Source organism: Muscardinus avellanarius (genome assembly GCF_963383645.1).
Source record: "Muscardinus avellanarius genome assembly, chromosome: 11".
Taxonomy (NCBI): Eukaryota; Metazoa; Chordata; class Mammalia; order Rodentia; family Gliridae; genus Muscardinus; species Muscardinus avellanarius.
In genome coordinates, this window is record NC_137797.1 from 20,186,854 (window position 1) to 20,210,248 (window position 23,395).

Below are 23,395 nucleotides of genomic sequence, written 5' to 3' on the forward strand. Positions count from 1 at the left end.
CTTTTCAGGAATCTGATAGAGACAGGGAGACCCCAGAAACCTGCTCCAGACTCATCGTGCAAAGCCACAGAAAGACAAATAAATACCACTGTTACACCTCCCAAGAACCAAAGGACAGGCTTGAGCATGCTCCTCATTCAAAGATGAAAGAGTTAAAGAGGCAGGGACAGCTAGCACTGCTTCTTTCTAGGGAAGCCATTTGGAATTGGGAGGATGCTCGGCCACACATCTGGTACTCCTTCATTCCTGTGCTCAGCTGAGCTCTCTGCCGGTCCTGCTGCTGCTGCATCCTTTCCTTGCCCTCCTTCTCCCTGGCCTCTGCCCTTCCTGCCTTCTTCTAGCTTTGTTTGTAAAATTATCAGTTCATGTAGATCCTCCATTCAAGTAAGATGGGTCCGTTAAATCAATATGGGAAACTGCATAACTGAACAATGAAAACATTTAGTTAAAAACACCCTGAAATCTAGAAATCCTAATGTTTTAAGGGGTATGTTAGAATCTCTCACCTAGAGCCTGGTAAAGAAACAGAGGCTGTGGGTGGTAAATCATTGAACATCAGGGCACCGCACACAGAATGTCAAGTGAAAAAAGGAGCCTCTTGCCAGGCGTGGTGGCGCAGGCTTGTAATCCCCGCGTTTAGGAGGTGGAGACAGGATCGCGCAGGTTCGAAGCCAGCTGTGCTGGCTTAAGAGACCCTGTTTCCAAATTTTAATAAAAGTATAAAAATAGGTCTGGGAGTGTATCCTGGAGGTAGAAGGGTTTCCAGGAACCCCAGTACCACCAAAAAAAAAAAAAAAAAAAAAAAAAAAAAAAAAAGCGGACTCTTTCCATCTTTTAGGTTAAGTCAGACAAAGGAAGCAAGGGTGGTTCATCAAGTGTGAATTAAATCTCTTTATTAGCCAAAATTCAAGAAGCAATAAGGAGCCTTTAGCTAATTTTTTAATTTCCTTCTTTTTTCTTCAGTTTTGAGAGGTAAAAAATAAAAGAGCAAGGAACCAGCTGGCATCAGGGCTTCATAAAACTGTTGAAAGTCAAAATCAAGCTCCTGGTGTTGTTTCTGGGATCCTGCCTACGAGTCCAACTGCCGTGAGAGTTTGGTGGTAATTTAGGTTACTTCAGCACTGTGATTCAGTCTTCAGAGTTCAATTATATCCTAAACTTCACCAAAGCAGGAGAAGATCCTCAGATTTCCCAACAGGAATATCAGTAACTCTAATTAAAGAGAGTTTCTTCTGAGAAAGTGAAAATCAAAGCTACACTGAGATTCCATCTAACTTAAATTAGCATGGCAACCATCAAAAATACAAATAATAAATTCTGGTGAGGATCTGGGGAGATAGGAACCCTTACACACAACTGGTGAGATTGCAAATAATACAGTCACTTTGGAGATCAGTGTGGAGATTCCTCAAAAGATTGGAAATAGAACCACCATATGATCCAGCCTGACTACTCCTTGGTATCTTCCCAAAGCAATTGAAGTTAGATACATGCCTACCTGTGTTTATAACAGTGCAATTCACAATAGCCAAATTATGGAATCAACTTAGGTGGTCCATAAACAGAAAAAATGGATAGAGAAATGTGGTATATACACACAACAAAATTTTACTCAGCCATAAAGAAGAACAAAATTATATCATTTGCAGGAAAATGGATGGAACTAGAGAATATTATGTTAAGTGAGATTAGCCAGGCTCAGAAAGTCAAAGGTTGTATTGTCTCTCATATGGGAGGCTAGAGCAAAAATAGAGAGCAAAGGAGACTTCAGTCAAATGAGAGAAAAAGTAAAATAGTGTAAGGGTATTGAGGCAAAGGGATAGAGAGGGGAGAATTGAAGATCAAGAAAAGGAAGAATTCAGCAAGTTTACATCAGTACAAGGTTCCACTACCAATCTCACTAACCTGTATGGAGAGGGAAGAAGGGGGAGAGAGGGCATACACAGAAGAAAAGACACCCATTGACGTGTGTGTGCACATTTCTATCATACTGACTCTCACTATAATGTATAATTTCATTGCACTAATAAAAGTATACTTAACAAACTGTTAAAAGGAGTAACAAGGACCCTCCAAGCACTGTTTAAAGATCCCCTAAGCCACTGTGTTCACCCTGGAAGTGCTAGCTGTCTTTTTAGAAGTCTGGTGGCAAGACTATGTGTGGATGAAATAGACACCTAGCAGGGAGGATTGAGAGGCAAAGATTCAGGGTCTGAGCTCTGAGTGGATACAGCTGCCATTCCATGTGAAGATTTGAATTAAGCCAACCCAAATATTCTTCAGGTGGAAAGGAATAATTACAGTAGCCATATCAGGGTCCACCAGTTTTTTCTGAATCCTTACGACATGTTGGACACTGTGATAAGTGCTTTGCAAGCATTACATGGGGCTGACATAGCTACTACAAGAGCTTCTAGAGGAAAGAATTTTTAATTCTTCAGTGCCTTGGGATCTTGGGTTGAGTCCCCTCCTGTTCTCCAAGCTCCCCAGGCCACATTCAGCAGTGTGCAGAGAGTCTTCATGGGTCACAGCAGGGAGCCCTGAGAAAGTCTGCCCTGAGGCTGCACAGGACAGTTTGGTAAGAAGGTGTCTTGATTATGTCACCTCTGGCTCCCCTTTTTCCTGCAGCTTCTTATTGCTTTCTCCTACCTCCCCACAAACACCAAAACATACTCAAGATATTGTCCACGGATATTGTACATCTTTGGTTAGGCTGATACCACCAATTTGATTTTTGTTTTTACTCAAAGTTACTAAGTACTTACTTCTAAAGAGCACTTGGGTTTCCATCCACTGCCTGCATTGCCCCATATACCAACATGCTGCCAGTCAGTCCCTCTACCAGTTATTCCCTAGTCCTATTTTAACTTCTTCATTGCACCCATGCCTCTCTAATGATTATCTTTGCATATTCATGTCATGTTTATTGTCTCTCCTCATGAGAAAGCAAACTTGTCTCATTCACTGCAGTTATCCTGAAACCTACAACAGAGCTCGGTCTGTGGTTAGGGCTAATAACTGTGTTTGGCTGAACAAATATTGCACATCCCTCAGTGCTTGTCACGTCTTAACACAAATGAGATGCCCAGTGCTCTCTCTTTTCCTTTAATTGTATTCAGTTGTTTTCAGCACTGATCCGGTACCTGGTACACAATAGGAGAGTATCAAACATCTGATGAGGCTATAAAAAATGATTGGTAAGACTCTTTCTACTGACATTAAAATTTTGTCCAATTTTAAACATTACTGAATGGATAGAGAAGGAACTTCTATGATGTCTCTGAAAATGTTTTTGCATAGCACCACCTGCTCTTCCCACAGTGGGTGCTGGGGGCTCCAGGCTGGGGCTGATATTTAAAATATGTAACAACTGCAGAGGCCATATCCACCCTGAGTTCTGATGTCAGCCACAGACTGAGGCAGGTCTGTGGGACAGGGATCAACCCTGCAGTGGCTGGATTCTAGGATGTCTTGAGGCCACCAAGAGAGCATCGGGGATCATAAGGGATCATGCTGCAAGCTCAAGGCAGCTACCTTTACCAAGATGCACAGGCATATCTAAACATTTTAGTGCCTGCCATGCCTTTATCCTGACTTAGTTGATGCAGCCCTGCTTGGTGGCCTTGCAGGGAAGTGGCCCTTCCTAAGAAGGTGTTCAAAGACAAAACCTGTGGATAATGTACATCAAGAGCAATGTACTTGGCAAAACACAGTGGGCAGGGGAGGGTGACCAGTCAGTGCTTGTGGCTCTGGGCAGAGCTCAGGGTTGAGGGATGTTTGATATCCTGGCTGCTTTGCAGGTCCCAAAATTGAGGTGGGGGAAACTACAAGTCTTTTCTATTTACAATTTGAGAGGAGAATGATTCAGACTTCTGACACAGAGACCCAGGCCATCACTGTCCTTTCAGATATGCTGAAACAACCCTCTACATTCAGGTGCATTAAAAAAATTTAGTTGACACAATATTTGTATAAATGGGCATTTTAATAAGTGGTATATATACACAATGGGCTATTATTCATCTGTCAAAATTAAGTCCTGACATTTATGGTAACATGGATGGAACTGGAGGACATCACATTAAATAAAACAAGCCAGACACAGAAAGACAAATGCCATATGCTCTCGATCATTTGTAAAAACTTAAAAGAAAAACAAGTTTTGAAGCCTTGGACTCTTTCCTTTCACAAAAAGGAGAACTGATGCTCAGACAGGTAAAGCAACTTGCTCAAGATGAGGTTCCCCTCTGAGCCCCAATACCCCTCCAAGCAGTTCATTATTTAGACAACAGGTTAATTGTTTAAAGCAGTTGTTCTCAATCATTTTCCTGCCAAAATCCACATGGTGAGAGTCATATACTTTTTTGACAGAAGCCCTAAAATGTTCCAAGATCATCAGAGAGAGAAAGAGAGAGAGAGAGAGAGAGAGAGAGAGAGAGAGAGAGAGAGAGAGAGAGAGAGAGAGATTCACTGTGGAATATGTATAGATTCAAACTCTGTCATTGCATGCACCAGAAAGCACATTGCTATGCAAATGAGTGAAATGAGAGGCTATTATAAAAAGGATCAATTTTGAAAGTTATTAATGTGCTTTTTCATTCTAACTGCAGTGTTCCTAATTTCTCCTCTCTACAAATGAATTTCTTGAACCATGAACTGGGAAAAGCAAAGATATAAGGCATATTATCTCTATCCCATTTTTATTCTTTCCTGGTCATTACATACCACTAGATAACTTTCACTTATATTTAAGAGAAAAAACTTATGGCAAATGGGTTGGGCTCATGTCTCTATCTCATATCCATTTTCCTCTTCATTCTTCAAACTCTCAAATCTTATCTTTGTAACTTTTGACACTGATGAAATTTTACCTCCTACACTAAGGGTCATTACTCAATACACAAAGAGGCTTGGCTCTCCCAGAACACTGACTCTGTCTCTTTCCCAAGGAGCCCAGTCCCTGGAGTAGATGGAGCACTCTTATGCCAAACTAAACCATGAGAGTGCCCTGCATAGCTAGAGGTGAGCAGCTAGCTTGCTGTAGCATGTAACAAGCTGATAATTCAACCCAGTCATCCAACACGTTCTCCTCCCAACCTTCTTGAGTTGTTATCAAAGCTGCTACCTGCCTGGCTTGAGAAAAGGAATAGCACTATGCCAGGCTGTGGACAGTGCCATCTATGCCCTACAGCTTCAGGACTGAAGATGCTAGTGTCCCAAACCACAGCATTGTCCACATTTGCCTCATGAGACCCACAAAAGTTCCTTTCACTGTCTCTGGCCTTGAGACTGCGGCTTCTGAGGCCATAAAACCCAGAATTATGCAGGTTTGCCCTTAGGGATATGAGGAATGCCCAGTCCATGTCCCACATCTCCAGAGATGTGGCAGTATTATCATCCATGTTCACGCTGTGAACCCAGGAATGGTCCCATGTGTGTCTTCTAGCTCTAAGACAGCAGCTGACAGTAAGATAAGCCCCAGTGCCACCTATGCTTGTCCATGGGAACCCCAAACAGTCCCACTCATATCCTGCAATTCCAAGGTCATAATTGTCAGTGCCATAAGTCCCAATGTCACTTGCACTCACCCCATAGGATCTAGGAAAGGTCCTCTCCACAGCTTCAATTCTTGAGAGTGTGGCTATTGGTACCCAAAGCTCTAGTGTCAACTTCCTTCATTCCACAGGAACTGGAAAAGAACCCCTCTGGGCCTCACTACTCCAGGACCTTGGCTTCTGGCCCCACAGGTCCAGGCATAACCTGTGTTCATCCTAAGGAATGTGTGAAAGTTCACTTCCACATTTTTGGGATCACAGCTGCTGGAAACACAATCCTCAGAGTTACCTGAACTTGCTCCCTGGGACCTGCAGATGTTCCTTTCCACATCTTGCAGCTCTAGGAACATGACTACCACCACAAACCCCAGAACCATTATCACTCTACTCTCTGGAACCCTACTCACTATGTCCACTACAAAGTTGTAACCCCACCTTCATGCACTGCTCTAGTCTAAACTATTGATGGATTCACAGAAAGTGCTGACATCAACTAGAGCTGAAGAAATCACACAGAGTCTGTACTCCTGAGCTCATGCAGAACCAAATTCAAAGCACCTGCCCATAGAAATGAAAGTATTTATCTACAAAAACTACCCCCATTTAACTAGAAGACATGACTGTTATAAAAGATGCACAAACATAAACATAGTGACAGAAAAAACATGTGAAAGCAAGGAAGCATGATACCTCCAATGTAACAGAATGACTCTCCCGAAATTGATCTCAATTGGAAGATCATCTATGAAATGCCTAAAAAGAATTCACAATAATGATCCTAAGGAAACTCAGTGGGATGCAGGAGAAAGATAGATAATGCAACGAAATCAGAAAAACTATTTATGATACGAACACGAAATTTAACAGTTAAAAATCATAGAAAAATTATAGTTATGAACATCAAACAATGACATAAAAATACAATTGAAAACTTCTATAACACACTAGACCAGGCAGAAGAAAGAATTTCTGAACTTCAGGACAAGTTGTTTTAAAAATAACCCAACCAGACTAAAACAAAAAATAAACAAGAAGTTAAAAGGCTGACGAATGCATACAAAATATGTGGGACACCATTAAGGAAACAAATACTGACTATATGGATTTTCCAGAAGAAGAAAGGGGAAAGAGCATTGAAAATCAATTTCTTTCTCTCTCTCTCTCTCTCTCTCTCTCTCTCTCTCTCTCTCTCTCTCTTTCTTTTTGGAACTAGAAAATTGGAGAATGAACCCAGGGGCATTCTATTTCTGGGCTTGTAGTTTATATTTATATCTATTATATACCTATATAAACATATTTAATGACAGCAGAATATTCATTCTTCTCATTACCATATGTAAAATTCTCCAAGTTAGATCATATTTTAGGCCACAAATCTATTCTTTATAACTTTAAAAGCTTGAAATAGTATACATCTTCTTAGACCACAAAAATAAAAATGAACAACAAAATGAACAATGGAAAATATGCAAATGTATGTATGTTGAGTAACATGCTACTAAACCAATAGACCACTGAAAAAATTTTTAAAAATAAAATTTTTCCTTGAAAAAAAGAAAGAAAACACAATATATAAAAATCTGTGAGATATAGCAAAAACAGCACTAAAAAGTTTATAGCAATAAGTATATCCGTCAAAACAATAATATTTCAAATAAGCATAATAATGCACCTCAAAGACTTAGAAAGTAATAAACCAAACCCCAAATTAGTAGAAATAAAGAAATAATAAATGCCAGAGCAGAAGTAAATGAAATAAAATTAAAAATATAAGACATCAATGAAACAGAGGTTTTTTTAAAGAAGATAAAATGGAGAAATCTTTTAATAGACCAATTAAAAAGAAAAGACTTAATAAATAAAATTGTAGTTGAAAAAGGAGATATTATAAATATCACTCCAGAAATATATCAGATGATAAGAAACCATTATGAGTAATATATTGAAAAACCTAGAAAAAATAGATAAGTTACTCATCTAAGAAATAGATGGCCACATGAAACTTGTCAAGATTGAGTCAAGATGAAATAGAAAAGCTAAACAGATCAATAATGGATTATAAGATAGAAGCAGTAGCTAAAAGTTGTTAATCAAAGAAAATTCTAGGTCCTGATGGCTTCATAGCTAAATCCTCCAAAACATTTTAAAAATAATTTTAATTATTCTCAAACTATTTCAAATAACTGAGAAGGAAGAAACTGCCAAATTCTCTTTACAATGCCAGTGTTATCTTGATACTAAAACCAGAAAAGACACAAAAACAACAAAAAAGAAAACTATAGACCAACATCTTTGCTGAATATAGACATAAAAATTCTCATCAAAATACCAGAACACAGTCAAGCGTGATGGCGCACACTTGTAATCCCAGCATTTGGGAGGCTGAGACAGGAGGATTACGGTTCACAGACAGCCTCAGCTGTTACTTAGTGAGGCCCTTTGCAACTCAGTAAAACCCTGTTTCAAAATAAAGAATAAAAAATAGGGCTGGGGCGTAGCTCAAAGGTATAATGCCCCTGGGTTCCTTCCCCAGTATACCCCCCCCACACACACACATAAATACCAGAAGACTGGATTAAACAGCACATTATAAAAACAATACACTATTATCAAGTAAAATTCAACTCAAGGGTGCAAGGATGGTTTAACCTTTATAAGTTATTAAATGTGGCACATCATATCAATAGAATAAAGAACACAAATCAGATGGCCATGTCAATAGATTCAGAAAAAGTGCTTGTTAATGATTCAATATATCTTCATGATAATATTCTCAACAAATTAAATTATAGAGGGAACATAACTAAAAGTACCAAAGGCTATTGGCATGAACAACTTTCTCACTGATAAAATCCCCAAAGACTGACCACACAAATTATAAGAAGGAAGATATATGTGCTCACAGTTTTCTTGGAGATTTTAGGCTCAATCCATCTCAGGTCACAAGTGCAGAGCTCAGAGCATGATGGCAGAAAGCTGGAGGAGGGGTACAAAGTTCCCTCTCACATAGTGGGGGCCAGAAACAGAGAGTGAACAGGAGGAGGAAGGAAACATAATCCTCAAGGCCACACCCCCAGGGTCCCATTCTTAGCAACCAAGCCCCACTTTCAACATTGCCACCTTGTTTCTGTGACAGCTAGGGGGAAACTCTAAATTCAAATCATTGTAGCTATGTATGAAAAGCCCACAGCCGACTCCAGATAATGGAGGGGAAATATCGGCAAAGTTTGAATGGAAAGATAGGAGAGGAGGAAGGCTGATCTTGATTAATGAGGGTCTACATTTGAACATGTGTAAAATAATGAATATGGCATGGTTACCCTGGACAACCATTGGTGGGAGGGGGGAAGGGAAAATGGAGGTGGGGGGGAGAGGGCACCAAGTATAGTTTAAATATATACCATTTATGTTCAATAAAAAATTTATTAAAAAAAAAAGAAAAGCCCACAGCCAACATCATACTGAAGGAAGAAAAGCTTAAAGTGTTTCCTCTAAGATATAGAATAGGACAAAGATGTTGACTTTAATCACTCCTTTATATACTTTTATTGGTACATTGTAATTATAAAAACACAATCATACATATATATATGTATTAATATATATGTATATGTATATATGTATATATGTATATGTATGTATGTATGTGTTATATGTGTATATGTATATATGTATATGTATATATGTATGTATATGTATATATATTACATATATATAAGATATATATACATCATACATCATGGTGAGGTTGAGAGTCCTACAAACAAACATCCACATAGATCTTGGTGTGTTTCCCTTCAGGTCTCATCTTGCTACTCACCCTCCCCATAGTAAAATTGATAATGATATCTTCAAATATGGGCATAACTTAATTTCAACTGTTTCTTTCATTACTTATTCCTTTACTCCTCCTCATCTCCCTCCCATATCCCCTTCCACTATTCTTTTTTCTTTTTTCTTTTTTATTTATTTTTTTCTTTTAATAATTTTTTTATTGAACATAAATAGTATACATTTAAACTACATTTGGTGCCCTCTCCCCCTGCCCCCATTTTCCCTTCCCCCCTCCCACCAATGGTTGTCCAGGTTAACCATGTCTTATTCATAATTTTACACATGTTCAGGTGTAGACCCTCATTAATCAAGATCAGCCTTCCTCCTCTCCTATCTTTCCATTCAAACTTTGCTGGTATTTCCCCTCCATTATCTGGAGTCCCACTGGTATCCTTTGTGTTTCCTAGTTTGGGCATATTAGAGGAAACATATGTACCATCTCCTTCTGTGCTTGGCTGATCTCACTTAACATAATGTTCTCCAGGGCTTTCCATCTTCTTGCAAATGATATAATTTTGTTCTTCTTTATGGCTGAATAGAATTCCATTGTGTGTATTTCCCAGTTTTGCTATCCATTCATCTGTTGATGGTGATCTGGGTTGGTTCCATATTTTGGTTATTTCAAATTGTGCTGCTATGAACATAGGTATGCATATGTTGCTGTCTTTCTCTGAATTCACAAAAGAAGAGATACAGAGGGCCAATGGATACATGAAAAGTTGTTCTTCATCACTGGCCATCAGGGAGATGCAAATCAAAACTACACTGAGATTCCATCTAACCCCAGTCAGAGTGGCAAGCATAAAGAAATCAAACAACAACAAATGCTGGCGAGGATGTGGGGAAAGAGGAACTCTTTTACACTGTTGGTGGGAATGCAAACTAGTTCAGCCACTATGGAGATCTGTGTGGAGACTCCTAAGAAAGGTGGGAATAGATCCACCATATGATCCAGCTATACCACTCCTGGGTAACTTTCCCCTTCCACTATTCTATTGGTCTCTTTCTTTGATTATCTAAACTCTCTTTTGTTCCCTATTTTCTGTCTGACTTTCACATATGAGAGAAAATATTCAACCCTTGACTTTCTGAGACTGTCAGATCTCACTAAGCATAATATTCTTTAGTTCCATCCATTTTTCTGCATAGGACATAATTTTGTTCTTATTTCTATCTAAGTAAGGTTTCACTGTGTATATATACAACACTGTTGTTATCAATCAATTCAATCTGCTGACAGATACTTAGGTTGGTTCTATAATTTGGCTATTGTGAACTCTTCTGCTAGAAACACACATATACATGTTGCTACTCTACCAATTGCAACTGAACATGGCCAGAATAAATGACTGGATATTCTCCTCAAGCAGTCCTTTCCTTTTACAAGTAAGCATTATGTCACTTGGTTTTTTTATACCTTCTACTTTATATTTAAAATTTTTATTCTACATTTAAATTTTTATTTTAAATGTAGAGTCTAACTGAAAGATCTTGTTATTTTTGAAAGAGTTAATCAATATGTTGCTCTAATTCAGATATAAGCAATCTTCTTGTCCAAAAAATGAAGAAAATCTCTTGTACTTTTGCAAATCTCTTGTACTTTTCTTATGCAAGCTCATCACAACTGCTGCTCAAATTCTGGCCGGCCATAGAGTAATGAGATGAACAGTAATGAATAGTTTCTTGCTTTGAAACTTGCAAGATTCAGATCTTGGCTCCAGAAAATGAGTGGAAATCTGCATTGCTCTCTCTGAACCTCAATATCCTGAATGATTACATCACCACTGGTTAATTTTAGCCTTCAAACAGTGGCACTTCCAAAAGGTGACCCAGTGTGTTTGATAATCTTGGTTTTTCTGCCTTTTCCTGATTATCATGCCTTGGCTTGAGAAGAGAGTATGAGGAAGAGATTCAGCACAGTGCCCTTAACGATGAATTGGATTTTACACATCTCCATTGGAGAGAGTTCATTGTCTGGGTTTCCAAAGAAAACTTCCTGTTCAAAGGACATATCTCTCCATAGTTTGGGTGATCTGATGGATGGAGCATAGATATGAATCCATTAGCTGTATGGGACTGTTCTGGAATTCTTCCCTATTGTAAATGCTCCTTGCCTACTCTGATTTTACTGGGCAAGGCAAAGCCTACAAGAACTCATTTTGAGCCAAAAGATTTCCTGCATTCTAAAAATACCTGAATTTTTGGCTGTATATAGGAAATGGAGATTTCCTTTCAAGACCATCAGACTTGGGATGGATACCCTTTTTCTTGACAGTAGCCCATTTTAGCAACCACAAAAGCATATTCATTCACTTAGATGGATACAATGCTATATTTTTGTAATGTGAAGACCAATGTATAATCCAATATGGAGTGTATTTTATTATCTATTTCCTTTTATAAATATTAGAATAATTCAATAAACAGTTTATGAATGCCAGCTCTATGCCAGCATTGATTCTAGGCCAGCTATTCTCAAATGTCTGGGTCTCAGGAAACTGTTACACTTTTAGAAATTATTGAGGACCTCAAAGAGATTTTTTTTTTTTTTGGTGGTACTGGGGTTCCTGGAAGCCCTTCTACCTCCGGGCTACACTCCCAGACCTATTTTTGCATTTTTTTTTATTTGGAAACAGGGTCTCCTAAGCCAGTGCGCGGGGCTAGCTTCGAACCTGCGCGATCCTCCTGTCTCTGCCTCCCAAGCACGGGCATTACAAGCGTGCGCCACCACGCCCGGCTCTCAAAGAGATTTTTGCTTATGTGTTTTACTTATTTTTATTTTTACATGAATCATACCAATTTAGTAATTAAGACTAAAACATTTTAAACATTGATTTTAAAATAATAATAAATTAATTATTTTAATATAAATAACATTTATAAGTTATCAAATAGCTCTGTTTTTTCAAAATAAAAAATTAGTAAAGAAAGTGGCATTGTTTTATAGTTTTTCAAATTTCTATAGTATCTGGTTTCATCTGGCAGTTAGTCTCACCTTTTATATTCAACTGTTGTGAAATATGTTTTGGTTGAAGTATATGCAGAAAATCTGGCCACCCATAGCTGTATAATTAGAAAGGAGAAAGTATTTTATGGCCTTTTCAGATAAATAGGAATCTTCTTTATTGGTGCCAAAGTAAAATTTGATTAACAATAACTTCCTAAAAGTTAGTTACAATGAAATATTTAAAACCTTTCCAATTAACTTTTTATACCCTATTGTATTTTAAAGGTCTATCTTGATCTTGCATTCGTTGGTCTAACTTGATCTTGGATGGAATTCTTTAACCATGCATAATTTTGTAAATCTGTTCATTGTTCACTTGGAAAATATTGGTTAATTGACTTATTATCATAGTTTAAAAGTCAGTACATTAAATTATATCATATAAACTGGAAAAACATAGATTTGTAAACATCAACATCAATTTCATCAGGAAATTCAGTAAGTATTTGAAGCTGTCAGACTGAGGGGGGACAGACATAAGTTTTTTAAAATTCTAATTTCACTTAAAATTTTGACCATAGCCAGGTGTGGTGGCTCATGTTTGCAATCCCAGTACTTGGGAGGCTGAGAAAAAAGTATCACAGGTTCGAAGCCAACCTCAGCCACATGATAAAGCCCTCTGCGACTTAGTGAGGCCTTGTTTCCAAATAAAGAAAAAAAAAAAGAGGGCTCAGGGTATAGCTCAGAGGTAGAATTCCCCTGAGTTCAATCCCTAGTACCACACACACACACACACACACACACACACACACACACACACACACACAGATCAACTATAGAGTCAAATGTTTTCTTTGAAGTGAGAGTTTTAATCACTTTTGAGAATATGTTTCCCAGAACCCAAATCTCAGAAACCATAGTTTTCATTGAAGTGATGATAGCATTTCATGAAAAATGCAGCTAATGTGGCTCAAAAGCAAGCAAGCACATGAAACTTTGCTCTGCAGGATAGGGGATGCTTTTTTTTTTTTTTTTTTTTTTTTTTTTTCCCTTGCAAAGGCCCGAGGAAGAAGAATTCAATGACTTATAGTTTGCTGCCACTGCTTGATTTGTGCAAAGGAGCTAGCAGTTTTGCCAACCCTTGTTTTTACCCAATCATTTTAAGTGAAAAAGACATTTAACATCTTAGTATTATCAAAATAGTTTGATCTCAGACATGCATGGACCGCACATTGAGAACAGCAAATTGAAGCACTAAAAATACAAAGAAAATTCCTGCTCCCATGGCATTTATAATTATTCTACAGATCAAGCACTGGGGAAGAACATGATAGACAAGTAGACAAATAATTGAACAAGCTAAGGTGCTCTGACAAATATATAGCAGAGAGTTGACACAGTGTCCATAGGCTAGCAACACCAAGGATGCCTGCCTGCACATAAATTCCTGCCAGGAGTGACTGGAGAAGAGACTGCCGAGGTGTTCTGGCTAATGTCCAGTCCACTGCATTCAAGCACAAGCTCTGATGTTTGCATGTCAATGTTTTTAGTTAAGTCACATGGACTCATTTAGGTTGAGATGTCCAGAAACCAGGTTCTGAGGCAGAGGTTTGCATGCAGGATGTTTATTGGGGTGTTAAAGGGGGAGCTGGGGACCACACTGACGAGGAAATGAGAAGAGTAGAGTTGGGGAGAGACACAAGGTGAATTGTGATGAAGTTGCATGCAAAGATACAGCAGCTCTTACAAGACACTGTGAACCTGAGATGGCCCTTTAGAGATGTCCTGAATCCAGGCAAGGTGATGAAGTTTTATTTATCCTTTTTTTTTGATAATTCAGTAGGTATGGACTATACTTCTGGGAGAGGCCTGAATTTAGGCAAGGAACTTCCCTTCCTCAGAGGGAAATTCTGGGAGACACTCTACTGTGATCCATCTGGAGCCTACAGTTTGGGTGAGGGGCAAGAAGCCCTGGTCCCATGGGGAATCTGGGTAGGAGACCACTGCATCCACTACACTTAGTCCTTCTCATTTTTTGGTTCCTTATCTATAAACTAGAGATAAAAATTAGAAAAGTTAAAGAAGTCAGAATGGTTGAATGTTAATGTCTAAAAAAGGACTTTATTGATGGCACAGTTATGCAAATGGGTTGTGGATATTAGAGGGACTCTTCATGGCTTAAGCGTTTCTGCCACGAATCCTTTCCAATATTAGGACCTATTTGTGCAAATATGCTAATGTTTGATTTACACAGAAATTTATCTTCAGAGTAGCTGGACTTTCTGAGATAACATTTCAATGAGCTAGCAGATGAGCTCTTCTGGCATAATATCTGAGTGTCAAAATACACATTGTGTTTAGCTTTTTCCACAGATATCGTTATATATAGCTTTTCCCATGTGATTACAAATCAGATTTACCATTTATATTGCTTTGCTCTAGAGACTGCTGTTATCAATTACCAGACCACATTACCATGTTTGCAGATAAGGAATTTACTCAGCTATCACAGGTATTCTTTTATTCTTCACCCATATTATCTTGCTGATAAATTTAAAATAGCTAGGCTAGGAATTTTTTAGGTTGGGGGGAAAGATTCTATAATCACATTAGTCTTGGCAATAGCTTATTGTAAGACCTCTTGGATCCTTTAATAAGGTAATGTGCATGGTAATCTCTAAGGATGGGCTACAGCGTGAGGCAGAAAACTATGTACAATTCAAGAATGTATGATCTTTTTCTTTTCCCCAAATGACTAGAATGTTGCAAAGCTGACTTCGAGATGTTTTGATTAAAACTGAAGAGAGTGATTACAGCTTCAATGTATCTCAAAGGTCACCTTGTCATTAAGTCCATCCACCTACCTACCCACCCTTATGTTATAGATGTGCAAACAAAGGCATTTCCAAGAGTTTCATACAGTGAGGTCATTCTATTTCCAGGAATTAATTTCTGGAGAAACGTATCTTGTGTCCTAGACTGATCCCCATCCAGCATCCAGCTCCATCACACCGTCGGGCCCGTCATCACCTCTCAGTCCAGGCAAAGCGCACTCCCCCATGGTCCCTGGGCCATTTGGAAGGACAACAACCTCACGATCAATTTATTTTTTGGCTTCTCTCGACACACCGAGCGGAAGCCTAAATTTTATTTCAAGATGTGAATTTGTAAAAACAAATTTTATTCCAATCAGGGCCTAATCAATTCTAGTTTCTTGAGAAAATGCTTGGCTGTTGGCAATACAGATCATACTCAGAAGGCTCATGCGCAGTGTGGACGAGGCCTGGCATGCGTACCTTATGACTGAACAATGATGAAGGGGAAAAAGGGAAGTTGAAGGGAAAGTGGAGAAAACATGCAAGAACGGCAGGTACCATTGGATTTCGTGCTTCAAAAGAGCAAGCTTTGGTGTCTGTGTTAACAACTCTAATTCTTCTTTTGATCACTATGTCATTGGGTCATTGGACTTGCTTCGCTTGGATCATATGATGCTTTATTAAAATCTAGCACCATCAAGAATGCATTGTATACTTATGGTTTATTCACATGCATAGAGATAGGATAACAGATATTAGATTTTTTTGGTTTGTGGCTCATAAAATTAGTCGTAGGTTCTGGGAAGATGGTGATGGAGAAAAGAGGGGCTTACAAGCCCCGCTAACAACCAATCTCTATTACCACAAAATCAGCGCCTTTCATAGCCAGAAAACACCATCAGCAGAGAAACAAAAAATGTAATTTCAAGGAACAGAGAAAAAGAGGGCTGGAAAAACAAGACACCAGAAACCAGACAGCAGTGTTGCAGCTGGAGCCACGGAGCGAAGCGGTGGGCGCCATTTTCCCTTGCAGCACCAGGCTCCAGAGAGGAGGGGAACTCATAACAGAGCTCAGAACCAGGGAGGAGATAAGCCGGCCTCACGCCTGAGGACGTGGCAGCAGCACCTTACTGCCGGCAGCAGCAGCGAGTTCACCGGACGGCACCAGACAAACGCACTCAACAGCCCACCAGGCTCCAGAGAGGAGCAGCAGACAGTGAGCCAAGGTGAGCCGCTGTGGATCAGCTGGAAGGAATTCGGCAGATTTATCAGCGCAGGGAGCATCTAAAGCTCCCAGAGGCTGGGCTCAGCATACCCTGCAGGGACTCAGAGTGGAGCTCAAAAACAGAAAAGAAATATGCCAGCCTCATGGCCGAGGGCGTGGCAGCGGCACCATATTGCCACTGGCGGCAGCAGCAGCGAATTCACAGAGTCCACTACAGCTCCATCTGCACACTTAACAACAGTGAGTCAAATTGTGGCCCCTAGAGGAGAAATCCCAATACTGTACTCCCAGGGACTTGACCCAGTGGGGGAGTGGTGGTGGCAGAGATATCACACCATAGGAGAACATCCAACCTGGCACCCCCCATGGCCAAAAGCAGCCTCGATTGACTCCCAGGGTCTGAGACTCTGCGATACAACCCAGTAAAGGAGTATTGGTGACTGAGATAGCACAGACTCGAGATCCAGAGCACCTTAAGTGAAGTTGTAGTGACCCAGGGAAGAAACCAGGGAAGGCACAAACTTCTGAAATCATGGGAAAGAGGAATAACAATGGAGCAATGAATGCCCACAACCCCACAACATCAGAACCCGATAAAACAGAAATTCAGAGATTTATAGAAGATCAAATCAGGAAAATAACTGTAGAAATAATAGAGGTGTTTCGAAAAGAATTCAGAGAGAGCCAAAGAGAGATAAAGGATGCAATTAATGAAGTAAAGGCCTCAATTTAAAGTACAAACAACCGATTAGACCACATGGAGAATAGAATCTTACTCCTAGAAGATGATCATTCAAAAAAATGAACGCATAGTTTCTAATTTAGAAAAAAAAATCTGACAGCAGGAATCTGACGTTGAAGAAATATGGGCCCATTTTAAGAGAGCTAACCTAAGAATAATTGGAATAGAGGAGGGAAAAGAAGGTGAAACCAAAGGGATCAACAATCTTTTCAAGGAAGTAATAGCAAAAAATTTTCCAAACGTAGAGCAAGAGGTCGATACACAGGTACAGGAAACTTATAGAACTCTCTTTAGAGAGGATCAGAGAAGAGGATCCCCACACCACATACTTGTCAAAATGACCAATGTGGAAGCCAAGCAGAAAATATTAAAGGCAACAAAAACAAAGGACCAAGTGACATTCAGAGGCAAACCAATTAGAATCACTCCAGACTTCCCAAACCAAGTCATGAGAGCCAGAAGGGCTTGGAGTAACATATTCCAAACTCTGAAAGAAAACAACTTCCAGACAAAAATGTCCTACCCAGCAAAACTTTCTATCAAATTAGATGGGGAAATAAGAAGCTTCCATGACAAACAGAAACTGAAGGAATTTATGTCTTCAAAACCAGCGCTAGAGAAAATACTCAAAGAGATTAACTACAAAGAAAAAATAGGTAACACACACCAGAACCAGAGAAATAAGATTTTCCATCCAACAGACAACTAAGATTGGTTATCTGTGGAGATTAATTATTTATGTTAGTCTTTTACCTATCTCTAAATTGTATTGTTTGCTTTTATTGTTGCTAATTTTTAGGACTTCTAGTTGGAATATTAATATACCTTCAGATATAGCATTTGGAAATATTTTATCACATCCTATCAGTAACTTTTAACTCTGTTTACATTGTTTTTGTATATACAATATTTTTTATTTTTTAGGGAGTATATTTACCCTTTTGTTGACTGTGCCATTGAAATCACATCTAAGAAATCACTGCCAATTTCAATGTTGTGAGGTTTTATGACCCAGACTTTCTTCTAAAAGTTTATAGTCTTAAGATTTATATTTAGGTCTTTTATATATTTTGAGTTAATATTTGTATATGTGTTAGGTAAGGGTCCAATTTTATTCTTTTTCGTGTAATTATTATTTTTCAACAATATTTAGTTAAAAGATAGTTATTTCCTCCACCAAATGTTCGTGGAAACCTTGTCAAAAATAACTTGACAATATATGGAAGAATTTATCTCTAAGCTTTTATTTAACTCCAATGGTTTATATATCTGCCTTTATAACACTACTACACTGTTTCAATTATTGTAGATTTATATGGTTTGAAATCAGAAAATATACATCTTCTAGCTTTGTTCTTCTTCGAGATTGTTTTGGGTATCTAGAGTCCATATATCAGGATAGATTTTTTCTGAAAAATAAATAAATAAATGTATGATAGTTTCACCTAAAAAAAAAGAAAAAAATATTCTCTGGTAAGAAAGAAAGCAAAAAGAAATATTGAAATGTTATCTTTAAGTCATCACAAGCTTGGTATGTGAGATTATCATCGTTACTATTGGATAAATTGCTATAAAACTAGATATCAACCACTAAGCCAAACATGGGAAGAAGGGATGGGGAGGGAATGGGGTGGGGATTGGGTAGGGGCTAACTGGGCGATGTGTGCATGTATGTCTACAAAAATATTTTCTTTATACCATTATGATGTATGAATACATTGCACCAATAAAAAAAAGAAAATAAATAAAATTAGTCGTAGGTGGTTTTCCTTTTATGAAGATGACAGGGTGGAGGATACCCAGCTAGGACCCAGAGACCTGAATTGAAGACTTGACTTTGTCATTGGGCAACTAATCTCTTGTGTTAGGCACACTATATCTCCAGGACTACATTTCCACTTGGTCCCAAGTAAAAACTAAATTGCATGAGATACAACTTAAAGTAAGCTCTGACTCTGCAGGATTCTTTGACTCTATGTCATTTTTATATTTTCTTTTATACTTTTATTGGTGCATTATAATTACACATCCTGGTGAGGTTCAAAGTCACACAGACACACATACACACAGGGCATGGTGTGTTTCTATTCAAATTCCACCCCAGTACCTGCCTCTTCCCATGCATAATGGAGAGATTGGCAGTCATCCCTGCATATATGGACATAGACTAATTTTAGCTGTTTATTTCATTAGTTCTTCCTTTGCCTCTCTCTTCCTATCCCTCTCCGCTATTCTACTCATCTTTCTCCTCAATCATCTAAAGTCCCTTTGTTTTCTATTTTTTTCTCTAGTTTTCACATATGAGAGGAAACTTCAACCCTTGACTTTCCAAAGGTGGCTGGTCTCACTTAGTGTTATATTCTCTAGCTCCATCCATATTTTGCCAATGTCAAAGTTCTGTTTTTCATTATGGCTGAGGAATATTTCAGTGTATATATATATATCACATTTTTGTTATCCCTTTATCTATTGACATTTAGTTTGGTATTTTTCCATTAGTTTCATATTTTTCCATTGTGAATTGTGCTTCTATCAGCATGGATAGGCATGCATTACTATAGTATTCTCACCTTAATTTTTTTGGAAAGATAGGAGTGATAGAGCTGGGTCATCCAGTAGCTTCATTTCATCCCTTTAGAGGAACCTTCATCCTGATCTCCATAGTAATTGTATTAACTGCAGTCCCACCAACAGACATCCTTGTGTTCTTAAATGTTGACTCCTTCTCTCTTTTCTCGTTGGATCAAGGCCAAAGTCCTATAACTCTTATTCAAGGTCCTGCAGCTCTTGGCTCCAGCCTTCATTTTTCACTTCATCTTTAAGGTACACCTCTGCTTTCCTTCCTCCTGTTCAGATTAAATTCACACGTAAAGCCAGCCCAAAGTTTCACCTCCCTTCTGAAGCGCTTCCTGCCTGTGTTTTCTGTGGAAGTTCCTTTCCCCTAGGCTGCCAATCACCATTATTTTGTCTTTGCCTTTACCCATTTACTATAGGATACTCTTAGTTTGTGAGCGTTTATCTCCACAAACATATTAATATACTGGTATGATCAATGGACATTTAAATTTTTTTCTTTTTATTACATTTTTGTGTAGTGTAATTATATATCATAGTGAGGTTAAAGATGACACAAACATACAGGCACACATCTCTTGGTGTATTTCTAGAATCTTCTAATAAAAATAACATAGTGGAAGTTTATTAAGTCAGGTGTTTTATTGAGTGATGATTTCCAGTGATTTTATTTACACATTCTAACTTGAGTGGATGTGTCAACAGTGGATTCAGTGATTAGGAAGATCTTTTGGATCGTTTGTGTGCATTATACATGCATGCATATTTTGTGTTAAAATACACAATATAAAATGCTATCTTAGGAAGAGCACTGTAATGGTGTCCTATGGTAAGTGGGTCAGCCAAAAGAAATAGCAGTGTTCATCACTATAATCTTGAGAAGTTATTTAACCGTCAAGTCTTTCTTTTTCTAGAATGAATACAGAAGGAAATGCTTCACAAATGTGTTAAGATTAAGTCATATATTTCATTTATTGTATATGTATCACAAAATGCTTATTATGTGTCAGACACATTATTGATCTGGGTTTTGAACAGAGAACAGATTAGACAAAAATCCCTGTCCCCAGAGATTGTCCAGAAAAAGCCAAAAATACACAGCCAAAATAAAAATCTTTTTGTCCAGTCGCTGAGGTGTAGACCTGTAATCCCAGTAGTTGGGAGGCTGAGACAGGAGGATCACAGGTTTGAAGCTAGCACATGGTCACTTAGAGAGACCCTGTTTCAAAATAAAAAGCGAAGTAGGGTTGGGGGTATAGCTTAGTGGTATAATGACCCTGGGTTCAAACTCTCATACCCCCCCCCCCCGAGAGAGAGAGAGAGAGAGAGAGAGAGAGAGAGAGAGAGAGAGTCTTTATAATATGTTAGATAGTGAACAAAAGAAAAAAATTATCAGGAAAGCAGAGAAGGAAGTGCTGGGGGTTGGGAGAGGTCAGCGTATGTCCAGCTGAGGTCATGAAGGAGCCAGTCAACAGGAAGAGGACACCATACAGCTGGCAGGGGAAAGGTGAAGTGAGGGCCCTGGGAAGGAGTGTGCCGAGGAAGAGCAAGAGGCTGGCATCACTAAGAAGAATGCATTAAAGATAGCAGGTAGGACTTGTAGGCCACCAGGAGAAGGGCCTTCCTGCCTCCCAGGAGTGAGGCCCTCAGAGCTGGCAAGGCCCTGAGCACTGAGGTTTGAGCAACATGGCCTGAGCTGCTTAGTTGAGAGCAGACCGAGGGCCAAAGAAGGAAGCAGGGAGGTCATGAGGAGATTATCGCAGTAATCCCAGCCAGAGACAGACGGCGGTGGCTCAGACCGTGCTGGTAACATGGTTTGGATGAGAATGTTTCCTGGGAAAGCTCATGTGTTGGCAATATGAAATGTTCAGAGATGAAATAACTGAATCACGAGGGTTCTCATCTCACCAGCGGACAAATCCATGGATGAATTATGTTAGGTTTTTAGGCACAATAAAAAGGCGAGAGAGACCGGTGCGCCAAGAAGAAAAATAATTTTAATGCGGTCTCCCCCGGTGATAGGAGCTGGACCTCTCCTGAAGACCTCCGAGCTCCTCCGCTGGAAGGGAAATGCCCTTCCTTTTAAAGTTTACGTCTTGTGGGCGGAGTTACGCGTGGAAACTCCGCCCCTCTGGCGATATTGCCCAGCAGTCTCCTCCCACGGGCAGGACCCAACCTGTCAGATTAATCATTCAAATGCTTAAGTGGATCTATGGGAGGTGCTTAGGCAGGTAGGGTGTGGCTGGAGGCGCAGGTCCCCAGGGGTGTGGACTTGGAGACTGTTTGTCCCTCCTCTCCTCCCCTTGTTCTCTCTGCTTCCCCCCTTGGTGATATGAGAGCAGCATCTCCCCTCCGCCCCTGCCCCTGTGCGCCCTGCCACTGTGGCTGCTGGCATCTGTGCTCCAGAGCAGGTCCCTATGGACTGAAACCATAGCCAAAATAAACCTTTCTTTCCTTTAAGTTGTTTTTATCAGGCATTTTGTCACAGTGACAAAACACTTAACACAACAAGTTTGAAAGAAATAGAGTTAAGAGTCACGAAGAGGCACTTAGTGGTATGCTTCTATAATGACCTGAAATCGTGTCATATTCCCTTGTCTGAAACACATCGCTAAACTGTTAAGGTGGAGATACAGGCCAGCAGTTTGCTTATAACTAATATTCTACAAAATGTCCCATGGTGATAAAACCAGAGGGTATAAGCTGGGCTTAACTGATCATGGCTCTAAGCCAAGGACAATTTGTTGAAAGAGATACCAAGTATACACTACATTTTACAGTGCATATAGTAGGTGCATAATAGATGATAACTCCCACCCACATGCCTTGGAGATGTGGTTCCCAGATTTTCATGGCTAGTTTTAAATCCTCCCCTAAAAGAGCCCCGTGTTTTCAAACATTTTAATCACCACATCACATGATGTGTTAGGTAATAATTAATGTGTTTCAAATGTGTACAGCTGCTTTTCCATTTCTTCATCATAATAATGATGACCACAGTTATAAAAACAATAGCTAACACATATTGCTCAATAGTTTTCCTGGGTCATGCACTGCCCATGATGCTTTCTGGTCCTTTTGTCGTTTGGCTATCACAAGCCCACATTCTAGGTACTATCATCATTCCCACTTTATGATTAAAAAATGGAGGCACGAGCAGTTAAATAGCTTTCTAAACACCACAAAGCTAGTTGATATGACTAGATAAGGGAGATATTAATATTAAAATATTCTAGATAGTTCAAGAATCTCTAACTGCCTTTAGGTTTCCAGAGGAGGAATCTGAAACACAGAGAAGTCTGGAGGTATTCCCAAGGCCACACAGCTAGTTAGAAGCATAGTGCAGCCTTGACTCACTGTTGAGAATTCTTTGCAGTTACACTTCAGTGCCTACTGTGAAGCTTCTCTTTGGAAAGACCGAGAATTTCAATTCTCACATGAACTTGACCCCTCTGATAAGGTCATCTTGTCACGTGTAGTGAACAAGACCAGTGCTTGTGCTACAAACAAATACTAATTTTAGATTTTTTTTGGAACTGGGATTGAACTCAGAGACATTTTACTTCCAACGACACCCCCATCACTTCTTATTTTTTATTTTGAAACAGGGTCTGGCTAAGTAGTTGAGGGCCTTATTAAGTTGCTGAGGCTGTTCTCAAACCTGCAATCCTCCTGTCTCAGCCTCCCAAATACTGAGGTTAC